This window comes from Psammomys obesus, unplaced genomic scaffold, assembly GCF_907164565.1.
Source record: "Psammomys obesus unplaced genomic scaffold, mPsaObe1.curated_primary_1811, whole genome shotgun sequence".
Lineage (NCBI taxonomy): Eukaryota > Metazoa > Chordata > Mammalia > Rodentia > Muridae > Psammomys > Psammomys obesus.
Genome location: NW_026592586.1, coordinates 1495316 through 1510683, shown reverse-complemented (window position 1 = coordinate 1510683; position 15368 = coordinate 1495316). Strand labels below are relative to the sequence as shown.

The following is a 15368-nucleotide window of genomic DNA, read 5'->3' as shown; positions in this document are numbered from 1 at the left end:
ATGTGCTTATAGCAAGTCCTGGCTTGTAGAGTCTCCAAAAATGTATATTCCAGGAGTTAGTGGGACATTTCTGATTGTCTTTGTTATCAAGAAACACAAAGAATGGTCAGACATGGCAGTAAATGCCATTAGTCCCAGCAGTCAGGAGACAGAGGTAGGCATATCTCTGAGTTCAGGGCCAGCACAGTCTACATAGTGAGTTCCAGACCAGCTAAGGCTACATAGAAAGACCCTTTCCCAAACAAACAAAAAGTATCCCTTGTGTCTATAAATGGAAACATAGTTTGTATAGTTACTGTCTTGAATAGGGTCACTATTGCTGTTATGAAACACCATAACCAAAATTAAATTGTGGAGGAAAGAGATTTTTGGCTTACACTTATACAACACTGTTCATCATGGAAAGAAGTCAGGACAAAAACTTAAGCAGGGCAGGAACCTGAAGGCACTAGCTGATGTAGAGGCCATGGAGGGTTGCTGGCTTGCTCCTCATGGCTTGCTAAGCCCGCTTTCTTATAGAACCCAGGACAACTGGCTCAGAGATGTCCCATCCACAATGGGCAGGGCCCTCTCATCCATCACTAATTAAAATGCCTTACAGGTTTGCCTGCAGCCTGACCTTATGAATACATTTTCACAGTTGAAGTTCCATGCTTTCAAATGACTATAGCTGTGTCAAGCTGACATAAAAATAGCATCACACAAAAAACAAACCAACAAAAAATATCAATAAAATGACTCCTAATGGTAGGTATCCTGCTATACTTATATATTAGTGCCTTATCATCATCAGAGATGCTTTCTCCTGCAGCAGGTGGGAACAGATGTAGAGACCCACAGCCACACATTACACAGAAAGAGAGTCTTCTTGGAGCACACAGCTCTAAATAGGATGTGTATATCAAATCCCTCCCCTCAGAGCTCAGGGAACCCCTAGAAAGAGAAGGTAGAAAGAGTGTAGGAGCCAGAAAGGATGGATGACACCAGGATTGCAAGGCCCTCTGAACTGACTGACTGAAGCTCTTATGCTTAGGACTGAAGTAGCAAGCACAGGCCCGACACTGATCCACACCAGGATCCACACCTCTACATACACACACGGTAGCCTTCAGCTTAGTGAGTGTGTGAATGAGGGGGTCTCTGAATCCCGTACCTCCTCTTGGAGCCCTTTTCCTTCTGTTGGGTTGCTTGGTCTCAACGTGTTAGTCTTTGTTTTATCTTATTAAATTTTGTTTTTTTATGTTTGGTCGTTATCTCTTAGAAGCCTGATGTTTCCTAATGAGAGACAGAAAAGTAATGGATCTGGAAGGGAGGAAAGCAGAGCAGAGGGGGTGCTGAGAGGAGTAGAGGGAGAAGAACTTGTAATCAGGATATATTGTATGATAAAATAATCCATTTTCAATAAAAGGGATGTGACAGTAAAAATTAGCCAACACGGTTACCCAGGCCAGAAACCTAAGAAGCATCCAAGTATTGTCCTTCCATTAGCACCTATTATAGCATATCCCTACATCCAAACATGTGTGAACACTTGGTCTCCAACTTATGGTGCTTTGAGAAAACTACAGAACCTGTAGAAGCCTTGCTGGAGGACATGGGTCACTAGGGGCTAGCCTTGAAGTTTGATAGCCTTGTCCTGCTTCTTGTCCGCTTTCTGTTTATGGACTGGTGACCCAGTGTGTTCAGGCACCTCATGCTTCCTTCAGCATGCCTTCTCCACCACAATGGCTTAGCCCTTCTTAGCCATGTGCCATTTCCAACCATCATTCCTTATTTATGATTTCATAAAAGGGTATTAACAACACTCCACCATCAGAAGCAACTCACAAACCTTTCTTCCATTTCATCACCTTGGCCATCAAGAGACCTAATTCACCCCTGAGAAGTTTCCTGACCTCCATGCTCACAGTGGTGACAAGAGAGCTTGTGTACACTCCCTGCTGAAATTCCATTAACAGTTTCTAGGTGGCGTTAGGAGAAAGTTTTTTATTATTATTTATGTTTTTTAACATTACAGTTAGTTTCTTCCTATTTCTCAAGCCCTATCTCCTTCACCACTCCATCCCCGCCATTCTGGCTCTGCCCTTCCTATGCCTTAGTCCATGAGAGTACATCCCTTCTGCCTTGAGTGCTCCCCCTCCATTCTGCTAACAGGGCTCAATAAAGGTATCAGTTCAAGGGAGCTGCTGAGGACACCCTGGCCACTAGCAGCTGCCCTCCATCACCCTATGTTTTCTGACTAACCACACTGTCTTCCTTTGGGCAGTGGAAACCTTCCTTGCAACAGACAACTCAGAAGGCTGGACCCTGGCCAGCTTTCCTCATCATTGTAAGTCGAACATGCATGAAGCCTGGCACATAAAAGCCTTCTAGAACTTGATAGGCCAGTTACATTAGGATGTGGGATCTGAACTATTGAGGACTGGCATGAGGGCTCGTGAACCTAAGTCCCCTGTGCCTGCTGCTAGAAGGGGAGATGTACAACACTGTGTATGCTGCCACTGGGATTTCCTAGAGAGAGAGGTCCCTGTTGAACATCAGGCATTGCAGCAAATGTGCTGAGTTGATTCAGTTGTCTCTTTCCCACAGTCCTGGGCCACTCTGCTTTCTGCCCTGAGCTAGCAGGTGGGCCAAGATTGACTTTATTTCAACAAACAAACATCCAAACTATGTAATCATGGGATGATATCTGAGCTGGATCAGGCTGGCTGCTCACAAGGGAGTCTCTCATGTTGGTATGTGGGAATTTTCACTGTTGGCCAAGCCAGACATTAGAAACACAGCTGCGTACTTTGTGATGAACCCAACTAAATGTAAGTCAATGACCCAGCCCTTAAAGCAGCCTTCCACCCACTGGTGCTGGAGCACACTGGAGCCTGGGTTGCAAAGAGATATATAGCCTGCTACGTTAAAGACATGGTCTTTGGTTGTTTTCCAGTGTAGTGATCTATACAGGCTGTACACCCTTTGCAAGCTATAGAGAGCATCACACATAAGAGAATAGCAGGGTCTCAGGAGGACAAACTGAAACTAGGGACTGAATAGTCTAAATGTTTATATGCTGAATTTTTCCTGTTGCGTGGAACAACTTATTAATTATAGTAAGATAAGCTCTAATATGCATGTCTGCCAGTTTCTTGGGTAGCAGGTTTCCTAAAACCATGTCTAAATGCAAAGAGGATTAGAAATATTTTAAATCAGTTAATTGGCCAAACCCAAACCACCAATGTATTAGCTTTGATCATAGTTGGGGAGCATTACTGATGGATTTTTTTTCATCTAACTAGTACTTTCCAGTTGACATATTTCTCTGATTGCCATGCTAGATTCATGGCTCAAACATGAGCACACACAAAATATATAAATATAAAAATAACTTGGAAAAAATGCAACATAACCAATTGTTCTTTAGCAAAAACCTCTCTACTAAGCCTTGGCGGTATCTTACAGATGTTAGAATTACCATGACCTCTGCATTGGCCTGGCTTGCCTTGTAAAGAAATGCTTCACACAGAACAGTTCTGCTGAAAGGTAGGCATGGTGCAAAGAAAAAGCAGAAAGGGGCCCCCATCGCTGTTAGGTGAATTTCCAGCAGTTTTTTTTTCTTTACTTTCTTTTTTTTCTTTCTTCTTTCTTTCTTTCTTTCTTTCTTACTTTCTTTCTTTCTTTCTTTCTTTTCTTCTCTTTCTTTCTTTCTTTCTTTCTTTCTTTTTCTGCAATAAATCAGTACCCCTGAGTCTTTGGAATGATTTCCTAGCGTTAAAGAGAAAGCTATTGAACTCTTTGGTGGCTGCCCCTTTGAACTCCCCTGAGAACTCTGAATAAGCTAAAATTTAGTGAGCCCAGCCACAGAGTGCCCATGCCTTCCTGCATCAGGTTAATAATTATACTCAGCTTAATGTCTAGAATCCCAGTCCCAGCCTAAGCAATTTAAGTAGCAATTTCATGGTATAGTTCATTAGAGATTGTGCCTAATGATTAAACTGAACCAGTCAGGTCTCAATAATGATATTTGCAATCTGAAGGACATTCATCCAAGCAGGTGACCTGCCATCATTCAGGTCCCCACACATGTTTCCAGCAAGGGAAAGTTTTGTGGTTTCAAGTGCTTTCTTCCCTTCTTCTCTTCTTCTGGCATCTACCAGGATCCCAACATCAGAAGGGTACCCAAATTCTCATAAAGAAAGCTCCAAAGTGAGAGGAGTACATCCAAGAAGGTTTAGCAGCATGGCTTTTCCAACAGGATACTGTCACACCTTATCAAGGCTTTGACTGGGTTCTAAGTCCAGCTCCTAACTAGCAGACGGCTTCCAAGCAGTGTTTCTCCCAGGAATAGACCACCACTTACTCATCAATAGTTAACATGGAGAAGGACAAGCCCAACCCCCCTCTTCTTGCTTGTCTTTTTACTGGTGACCAGGGCTCCTCCAGCAGTGGACAAGCAAACAAAAGAGAGTGTTCCCAACAGCACAGGCTCTAAGAGCAATAATCAATAAATGGGATCTCATGAAACTGAAAAACTTCTGTAAAACAAAAGACACTGTTGTCAGAATAAAACAACAGCCTACAGACTGGGAAAGGATCTTCACCAACCCTATATCTGACAAAGGGCTGATATCCAGAATATATAAAGAACTAAAGAAGTTAAAAAGCAATAAGTCAAGCAATTCAATTAAAAGATGGGGTACAGAGCTAAATAGAGAATTCTCTGTAGAGGAATATAGAATGGCAGAGAAACACTTAAAGAAATGCTCAAAGACCTTAGCCATCAGAGAGATGCAAATCAAAACGACCTTAAGATTTCATCTTACACCCATCAAAATGGCTAAAATAAAAAAACTCAAATGATAGCACATGCTGGAGAGGTTGTGGAGAAAGGGGAACCCTCCTCCATTGCTGGTAGGAATGTAAACTGGTACAACCACTTTGGAAACCAATCTGGCACTTTCTCAGACAATTAGGAATAGCACTTCCTCAAGACCCAGATATACCACTCCTAGGCATATAACCAAAAGTTGCTCAAATACACAAAAAGGACATTTGCTCAACCATGTTTGTAGCAGCTTTATTTGTAATAGCCAGAACCTGGAAATAACCCAGATGTCCATCAATGGAGGAATGGATACAGAAATCAGAAATCATGGTATTTTTACACAATGGAATACTACTCAACAATCAAAAAGGAGGAAATCATGAAATTTGCAGGCAAATGGTGGCATCTAGAAAAGATCATTCTGAGTGAGGTATCCCAGAAGGAAAAAGACACACATGGTATATACTCACTTATATAGACATATAAGATATGATAAATATAATGAAATCTATACACCTAAAGAAGATAAACAAGAAAGAGGACCCGTGGTAAGATGATCAATCCTCACTTAGAAAGACAAATGGGATAGACATTGGAAGTAGGAGAAAATAAGTAACAGGACAGAAGCCTACCACAGAGGGCCTCTGAAAGACTCTATCTAGCAGTGTATCAAAGCAGATACTAAGACTCATAACCAAACCTTCGGCAGAGTGAAGGGAATCATATGAAAGAAGGGGGAGTTAGTATGACGTGGAGAGGATAGGAGCTCCACAAGGACCAACTATATCTGGGCACAGGGGTCTTATATGAGACTGTTTCTCCAACCAAGAACCATGTATGGATATAACCTAGAACCTCTGCTTGGATGTAGGCCGTGATAGCTCAGTAACCAAGTGGGTTTCTCTAGTAAGGGGAACAGGGACTATTTCTGACAGGAACCCAACGGCAGGCTTTTTGACTTCCCCACCCCCCAAGGGAGAAGCAGTCCTGCTAGGCCACAGAGGAGGACTTTGCAGCTAGTCCTGAAGATACCTGATAAAACAGGGTCAGATGAAAAGGGAGGAGGTCCTTCCAAATCAGTGGACTAGGAAAGGGGCAGGGAGGAGATGAGGGAGGGAAGGTGGGATTGGGAAGGAATGAGGGAGCAGGATACAGCTGGGATACAGAGTTAATAAAATGTAACTAATAATAAAAATTAAAAAAAGAGAGTGTTCAAATAGACCCTTGATTTTTAAAAAGTAAATATGGGAATAAGAATAAAAATTACCTTTACTGGACTGCCAAGATGGCTCAACAGACAAAGATGCCTAAGTTCAATCTGCCAGACCCACAGTGTAGAGGGAGAAAATCACCTTCTGAAAGTTGCCTTCTGACCTCCCCCCAACACACATTAACCAAATAAATAAATAAGAAAAAATTTACTGATCTTGAGTGTGTGGATCAGCAAGATTCAAGGGGACAAAATGAAGCCCCAAACTATTCTGCATTTGACTCAGCAGTAACATGGGAAGGGAAGAGAACAAGAGAGCTGTAGGACAAATGAAAGAAAAAAAGCTTTCATTCAGAAGTGTGAGCCAAAGCTGGAGCCTGGGCTGGTGCATCTTCGAAGGGTGAGTGTAATGCCAACTTTAGCTGAAATTTCTACACTACCAAAACTGCCCTCTAGTTCCATAAACCACTGGTACCTACCAATGTCATGGGAGGGGTTTTATGTAGATGTCATGAAGATTTTTGTTTCTGGGTTGATGGCATACTCAACTGACAAAAGCCATAAGAAATCACACATTCAACCAACACTTTAGAGGCAACAAGGCCAGAAGAAGGGGTGACCCTGGCATATTGACCCTACAGGAATTCACAAGAGACCTAAGGAAGAATATTGAGTGTTCTGAAGGCTGCAGTGGGGCATTGCACAGACATCATCCACATTACAGCCAATCAGTACTTTTATGTTTATAACCTTTGGAAATTTGTATGAATTTTCTAGGGCTCAAGCATTTCCTGCTCCGCAAAAATCAGTCACATTATTTTATAATACAATATATTTAATCCAAATTTAAAAATTTAAAAAAAGCTATGTTTCTGGCCCCAAAATTAACTTTTCCACCAAAGAAGCTTTTTGACAAAGTTTTACAGTAAAGGCTAACACTGAGAGAGTTAAAATCAAATTAAAACCAGACAATTGTGGTTAAATAAAGACGCTCTGTTGAGTAGGTCTGGGTTTGGTCCTGAGGAGGCAGTCACAATGCCTGGGCCACAGTAATTGTTTGTGGAGTGAGTAGCACTCACTCGATGTAACTCCAAATCATACTGGTGGGGAAATAACCGTAACAAACATTCACTTGCACCAAAAATAAGCCAACGTATCCACACTGACTTTCAAGGTACTTGAAAGTCTGTTTGAAATTTTAAAAAATAAATAAATGGGATATGCACACAGCAAATGGATGACTTCTTTATCCACCAGTCAAAATTACAAGAATTAAAGCTATTACCAACAGGTACAACAAGTTAGTAGCGGGCCTCCAAAAAATGCCTACCAGGAGCTTCCAATGAGCGTGTGTAAGCTGATCAGGTGAGGTCAGCTAGAAGCAACAGGAGTGGACTGCCTCTTGGTGTGGCAGAGGACAGCACTCGAGAAAAGCACTGGATGCTGAGAGAATGGGAGGAGGCTTCTTACAGGCCTGGGTTCTGATGAAGGACTCTGGGGAGGATCTAAATGAAGCAGAGATCAGTTCTGATTGGTTGTTTCTGAGGTGAGACAGCAAGTGGGTACTGACTGGGATGACTGGGAGGCAAGTGTGATTTAGCAATTAAGATATGGGAGTGTTGTTCCCTCGAGGGGAACAACAACTGAACGACAAAACCTCTGACCCAAAAATTACCCTGCCTTTAAGAAGTGCAGGGATAATGAGGGAACAAAGATTGAGGGAAATTCCAACCAATAATTAGCCCAACATGAGACCCACCCTATGGTAGAGAGCCAGCCCCTGACACTAATAATGATACTCTGCTATGCTTGTAGACAGGAGCCTATCTTAACTGTAGTCCGGGAGATTCCAGCCAGCAGCAGATCAAGACAGATGCTGAGACTTGCAGCCAAGCATGGGACAGAGCTCCAGGGATCCTATGGAAGTGTTGGGGGAAAGATGCAAGGATCTGGAGGGAACAGGAACCTCACAAGAAGACCAACAGAGACAACTAACCCAGTCCCATGGGGCTTTCAGAGACTGAGACATCAGCTAGGGAGCACGCATGATCTGAACCTAGACCCCCTGCACACATATAGCTGATGGACTGCTTGGTCTTCATATGGGGTGCCTGGAAAATGGGGGGGGGGGTTCTAACATGGACTCCATTGCCTGCTTTTGGATCACTTCCCCTTGGCAGGGCTGCCTTGCTTGGCCTCGGGATGAAGATATGCTCAGTCCTGATGTGATTTGATGTGCTTGGGAACGTTGGTATGAGGGGAAGAAAGGCTCTCCTTTTCTTGGGGGAATGGGAAAGGAAAAGGGGAAAGGGGGGACTAGAAGGAGAAGGAGGAGGCACACTTGGGATATAAAATAAATTTTAAAAAAAGAAAAAAGAAAAGAAAAACATATATGGGAGTGGCCAAGCTGTGTGACAGTGTGGGCAGGAGGAAGGCAGAGTCAGCATACCCAGGGCCCTGAGCTCACTGCAAAGCTGCCTCACGGCGTGTGAGACATGGAGCTTCCTGCTGATGCCCAGCTGGCCTCTGCCTGCCTAGCCTCTGAACCTGACTGATACAAGACTACCTTGTCCTAGCATCCTTCCAAGCCAATTTTCACTCTTTCTTCAAGACACAGGTTTGGATGTTTTCAGAGTGCTAAGTCACACTACACCATGATGGATGAATTTTCTAAAATGTGAAATGAAATTAATCTCCCTAAGTTATTTATTCTCCTGTATCTGGTCACAGGGACATGGAAAGTAGGTAATACAAGATGGCTTGTTTCGTCTCTTACCTGACTCTAAACTAAGACCCTCTCCATAGATGGAACATGGAGTACAAAGTAAGGAGAGGGATTTTCATCTAAGCCAGAGCAGGTGGAGACTTCCATCAGAAGGGTCACAGAACAAGGGTCAGCAGCACAAGAACCCTAAAGCAAACGGCGTAACACAAGTGCTATCTAAATTGAATCACTGTCCTAGCCAGTCATGGTTACTGTTGCTGCGATGAAACCCCATGTCCAAAAGCAACTTGGGGAAGAGAGGGTTTATTTCAGCTTACAACTCTCAGGTCACATTCCATTGCTGAGAGAGTCAGAGCAGGAACTCACAGAGCATGAACCTGGACACATGGAGGGTGCTGCTTGCTAGGTTGCTCTTCATGGCTTTGCTCAGCTTGCTCTCTATAGAACCGAAGACTGCCTGCCCAGGCATGGCACCACCCACAGTGAGCTGTGCTCTCCCACATCAAATCACGAATCAAAGAAATGCCCTTCAGGCTTTCCTACAGCCTCTACCTTGTAGAGGCATTTCCTCAAGTGAGGTTTTCTCCTCTCAAGTGACTATTGCTTATATAGCTTGAATCAAGTTGATATAAAACTAGCAGCACAGTCACCAAAGGAAGAGGAACAATACTAGCTGCCCTTCTAATGCCACATCAAAGAAGGGCCCTGGGGCTAGAGAGAGAGTTCAGTGATTAAGAGCCCTGGCTATTCTTGCAGAAGATCCAGGTCTGGTTCCCAGAACCCATGATGGACAGCTCACAGTCATCTGTAACTCCAAGGCATGTGACACTCTTGGTCTCTGAGGGAACTAAACATGCATGTGACATGCATATATACATGCAGACAAACACTCATACATATAAAAAAATACAAATAGACATTCTTTAAAAGATAAACTCCATGCGGCTGGGGGATGGCTCAGTTGGAAAATGCTTCACAATACTCGCCTAACAGCCAGTGGGCCCATGTCTATAACTCTGGCTCTGGGAAGAGAGAGAGAGAGAGGAGGCTCCCTGAAGTTCACCACACAGCCAGTCTAGACAATAAGCTCCAGGTTCAATCTCAAAAAATGAGACAGAGAACAATTGTGGAGGACACCTGGAGGTGAGCTCTGTCTTTCATATGTGCTCACATATAAACAGAGAGACAAAGAAAATGATCTTGGTGGGACAGAGCAGCGATGATACCAGCCGTAGAGCTCTGATTGATGAGAAGCACAGTTCTAGTGACCGACACCTATAGCCAGGGCATGGGCACCACTCTACCTATACTGCTATGTAAAAAGCAGCGGTAGTGCACCAGTCTTGCAGGCTCTGGGAGCAAATGTGAATGCTGAGTCCCAGTACAGAAGCAGGCATTTGCAGCTATGGTGGCTAGGACTCCCCCTCTGCTCCACATGACCCCAAAGAAATGCGGAGACCTGTTTGCCCTTCTGAATGAAGATTAAGCATCTTCCCTAGGGTCCTCCTTGTTGTTTAGCTTCTTTAGGACTATAGATTTTAGTATATTTATCCTGTACTATATAGCTAATATCCATATAGTATATGGCCAAGTGAGTATATACCATATGTGTCTCTCTGCTTCTGGGTCACCTCACTCAGGATGATCTTTTCTAGTACCCACCATTTGCCTGCAAATTTCATGATTTCCTTGTTTTTAATTGCTGAGTAGTATTCCATTGTGTAAATGTACCACAATTTCTGTATCCATTCCTTGGTTGAGGGACATCTAGGTTGTTTCCAGATTCTGACTATTACTAATAAAGCTGCTATGAACATAGTTGAGCAAATGTCCTTGCTATATGGTTGAGCATCTTTTGGATATTGGAAGTGGGAGAAGACAGGGAACAGGGCAGGAACCTACCACAGAGGACCTCTGAAAGAACCTACTCAGCAGGGTATTGAAGCAGATTCTGAGACTCATAGCCAAACTTTGGGCAGAGTGCAGGAAATCTTATGGAAGAAGGGGAGATGAAAGACCTGGAGGGGACAGGAGTTCCAAAAGAAGACTAACAGAACCAAAAAATCTGGGCTCAGGGGGTCCTGCAGAGATGCTCCAATCATGAACCATGAATGAGGAGGACCTAGACCCCCTGCTCAGATGTAGCCCATAGGCATCTCAGTCTCAACATGCATCCCTAGTAAGGGGAGCAGGGACTGTCTCTGACATGGATTCAGGGGCTGGCTCTTTGATCATCTACCCCTCGGGGGGCAGCCTCTAATTTCATCCTTCATAGTGATGCATCATGAAAAGATGTTTTTGTGTCACTGGCCCCCTGAAGCTTCCCTTTGGAACAACCCTAAACTCTACAATTCTGTGTACTCTAAATCAAGTTGCAAGCTGTCACTGGTGGCCGCTCTCTCACATGTTTCTTACCCCAGCAGTGGCCAGGTATGAGTTCTGCGGAAGTTATGCAGTTGTGTTCTTAGTGGAAGTAAACCCCCACCTTAGATCAAGGAAGGAAGAGTCATACTTTTTGTGAAAGGTCTCCAAGTCCATTTTTCAATACTTAAACACTGTTAGTCCTCTACTTAGAAACTAGCTGAATTCCAAAAGTTTGATTATAAATCATGTGTGGAAGACAGAAGTACTTCCCCACTTCTCAAATTATGTGAAAGCTGGGGATCCCAGGGCAACCTACAAGGACTGTTCTTCAGGAACACGGCAGTCCCTACCACCATCCAACCCTCCACTTATACAATCAGGTACATTCAAGACGTCCGATGAGCATCCGAACCCACAGACAATTCCAGACCCTGTAAATTATACACAGACCAACAAGAAAGTAACAATCATAAGAAAGTTATGGGGGAAAAAGACATGACTTGCACATTTTTGTGTGATGTAGCGCTTTACAGGTTCTCTTTGGCGTAAGTAAATTCCCAGCACTATTACTCATGTAATATTGGAGTCTTTGTTAAATTACATAAACACTGAAATACTGAGACTGTCAATCTGAGCATCAAAGCACCTGCTTCCTGACTAACAAGCAGATGAAATACACAACATGGATACCGTGTGCCAAGAGATGGAGCAAGATCTCACTACCATACTCCCATGATTTAGAACTTGCTGGGTCACTAAAACCATAGAAAGTACATCACAGGAATTAGTGAGATGATTCAGCAGATAAAGGTATTTGTCAAAGCCTGATTGCCTTGTTCCATCCTCCAACCCCTCATGGTAGAACATGGTAGACCCATCTCACCCCAGGCAAGAACTGTGACATGAAAGCCCCTTCTCTCTACATACACACACACACACACACACACACACACACACATCATCATCATCATCATCATCATCATCAAGATAATAATAATAAATATAATTCAGAACTAACAGTTAAAGTAATGTTTCCTTGAATTTGTTTGGAGGTTCTAACAAAGGAGAGCAGCTACTCATATACCCTTGACCAAAGATTGGTCCTCCTCTATTCAGGAAGTTCGTCCTCTTCCACCAGGGGCACAGCTTCAAGAGGGACACACATGGAGCAGTGAGGGAGGAAGGAGACACCCACCTAGCCAGCCAGACCAGCCAAATAAACCCTGGAGATGAATGGGGTGACAGATGTTGCAGCCGGATCACCCTCACATCCAACACCAACAGCACAGGCTCTGAGAGCAACAATCAATAAATGGGACCTCATGAAACTGAAAAGCTTCTGTAAAGCAAAAGACACTGTCGTCAGAACAAAACGACAGTCTACGGACTCGGAAAGGATCTTCACCAACCCTATATCTGACAGAGGCCTAATATCCAGAATATATAAAGAACTAAAGAAGTTAAAAAGCAAAAAATCAAGTAATCCAATTAAAAAAATGGGGTACAGAGCTAAACAGAGAATCTCAATAGTGGAATATCAAATGGCAGAGAAACACTTAAAGAAATGCTCAACCTCCTTAGTCATTAGGGAGATGTAAATCAAAACATCCCTGAGATTTCGCCCTACATCCATCAGAATGGCTAAGAGCAAAACCTCAAGGACAACACATGCTGGAGAGGTTGTGGAGAAAGGGGAACCCTCCTCCATTGCTGGTGGGAATGTAATCTTGTACAACCACTTTGGAAATCAATCTAGCACTTTCTCAGACAATTAGGAATAGTGCTTCCTCAAGATCCAGCTATATCACTCTTAGGCATTTATACAAAATATGCTCAAGTACACAACAAGGACATTTACTCAACCATGTTTGTAGCAGCTTTATTAGTAATAACCAGAATCTGGAAACAACCCAGATGTCCCTCAACTGAGGAATGGATACAGAAATTGTGGTACATTTACACAATGGAATACTACTCAGCAATTAAAAACAAGGAAATCATGAAATTTGCAGGCAAATGGTGGGTACTAGAAAAGATCATCCTGAGTGAGGTGACCCAGAAGCAGAGAGACACACATGGTATATGCTCACATATAAGTGGATATTAGACGATATCCATACGATAAACATACTAAAGTCTGTATACCTAAAGAAGCTAAGCAAGGAGGATGACCCTGGATAAGATGATCAATCCTTACTCAGAAACGCAAATGGGACTGACATCAGAAGAGGGAGAAAACAGGGAACAGGACAGGAGCCTACCACAGAGAACCTCTGAAAGACTCTACCCAGCAGTGTATCAAAGAAGATGCTAAGACTCATAACCAAACCTTGGGCAGAGTGCAGGGAATCATATGAAAGAAGGAGGAGTTAGTATGACCTAGAGGGGACTGGAGCTCCACAAGGAGAGCAACTGAACCAAAAAAATCTGGGCACAGGGATCTTTTCTGAGACTGATACTCTAACCAAGGACCATGCATGGAGATAACATAGAACCCCTGCACAGAAGTAGCCCATGGCAGCTCAGTTTCCAAGTGGGTTCCCTAGTAATGGGAACAGGGACTGTCTCTGACATGAACTCAGTGGCTGGCTCTTTGATCACCTCTCCCTGATAGGGGAGCAGCCTTATCAGGCCACAGAGAATGTAGCCAGTCCTGATGAGACCTGATAGCCTAGGGTCAGATGGAAGAGGAGAAGGACCTCCCCTATCAGTGGTCTTGGTGAGGGGTTTGGTAGGATATTAGGGAGAGAGAATAGGATTCGGAGGGGATGAAGGAGGGGGCTGCAGCTGGGATACAAAGTAAATAAACTATAATTAATTTTTAAAAGTTATATTTCCTTTTGTTTAGATTTATTTATGTGCATGATTATTTTGCCTGCATGTATGCATGTGAAGAGTGTGTGTGTGTGTGTGTGTGTGTGTGTGTGTGTGTGTGTGTGGTTTCTACAGAAACTAGAAGAAGGCATTGGAATCCCTGGAACTGGAGTTACAGATGATTGTAGTATTTTGGTTTTGTTTGTTAGTTTGTTTTGATTTTAACTTTAATACTGCTTTTATGAGATGGGCTCTCATATAGCCCCAGCTGGTGTCCATCTCACCCTGCAGCTGAGGATTACTTTGAATTCTGATCCTTCTGTTGTGCTAGGATCACAGGTTTGCAGCATCGCATGCAGCACGGGAAAAGTTACTCTCAAAAACCCTGTTGCACACCTGCTCTCCTTTACTAGGGTCGACCCCTTCAGGACGGAGGCTGGAGCACACGCTGCGAGGAAGTCGCATGTCTCTACCTCAACAGCAGACACCATGCTCAAGCACCAATCATACCCACGGTGGCCTATTTCAAACAGGCGTGGGCAGATCCATGTCTACAACTAACACTAATCTATTATTCTTTATTTCCACTCAATATAGCTATTAACAAGTTAACTATAATATAAACACAACCAGAAAAAAATGGATACTATTGTCTGCTTTAAGCTTTAAAGCCCATCACTTTCTTAGATAGTTAATGTGACGAACATTGAAAAACAAAAAAGATAGAGAAAATATTCCTGTAAACAAGATCTTGAAATAGCACTTCTTTCAGAAACCACTCAGTAAACATTTGTTGAATAATGACTGTAACCCCACACTTTTCAAAACTGCACAACTAGACTTTTTACTCTTATAAGACTTTCTTGGAGGGGTCTAGTTAGCCTTGTTGTATGCTTGCATAGAATGAGAGAGAAAGTGATTTGCAGTAAACAGTCTCTCAGGGGTCTGAACTTAGAGTGGGAAGAACTGCTTTTCTATCTGAGCAGTACTGGCTCTGAGGACCATAAGTGGGAAGAGTAGGCGAAGTCCAGTCTGGTCTACATCTTTTCCTGCCTCACTGAAGAGCTTCAGGCTGTCATCTCAGTTTTTGTTTGTTTGGTTGGTTGGTTTGGTTTGGTTTGGTTTGGTTTGGTTTGGTTTGGTTTGGTTTGGTTTTTTCCCCACAAACTAAGAAATACATGATATAGAATTACTAGAAGTTCCACCAGACTTTCAGAAGCAACTTGGTATAAGGTGCTCTGCTTATCTGGTTCACAAAGCTCACCTCCAACTTCCGTGCAAGTGTCTGCTGACTATGCACAATAGGAGGTTAATACAAGTGGGATGTGGCTTTCAAACAACACAGCAGCTAAGGCTGTATAAGTTTAGCAAGATCCTATCACCAACATGATAGATAGATAGATAGATAGATAGATAGATAGATAGATAGATAGATAGATAGA

The 15368-nt window shown here is 43.1% G+C and overlaps 1 protein-coding gene across 1 annotated transcript in view; it reads right to left on the bottom strand.

Annotated features, from left to right (window-relative positions):
- Dcdc2 (doublecortin domain containing 2) overlaps positions 1–15368 on the bottom strand; it is a 165459-nt gene that overhangs the window by 145160 nt on the left and 4931 nt on the right. The window lies entirely within an intron of this gene.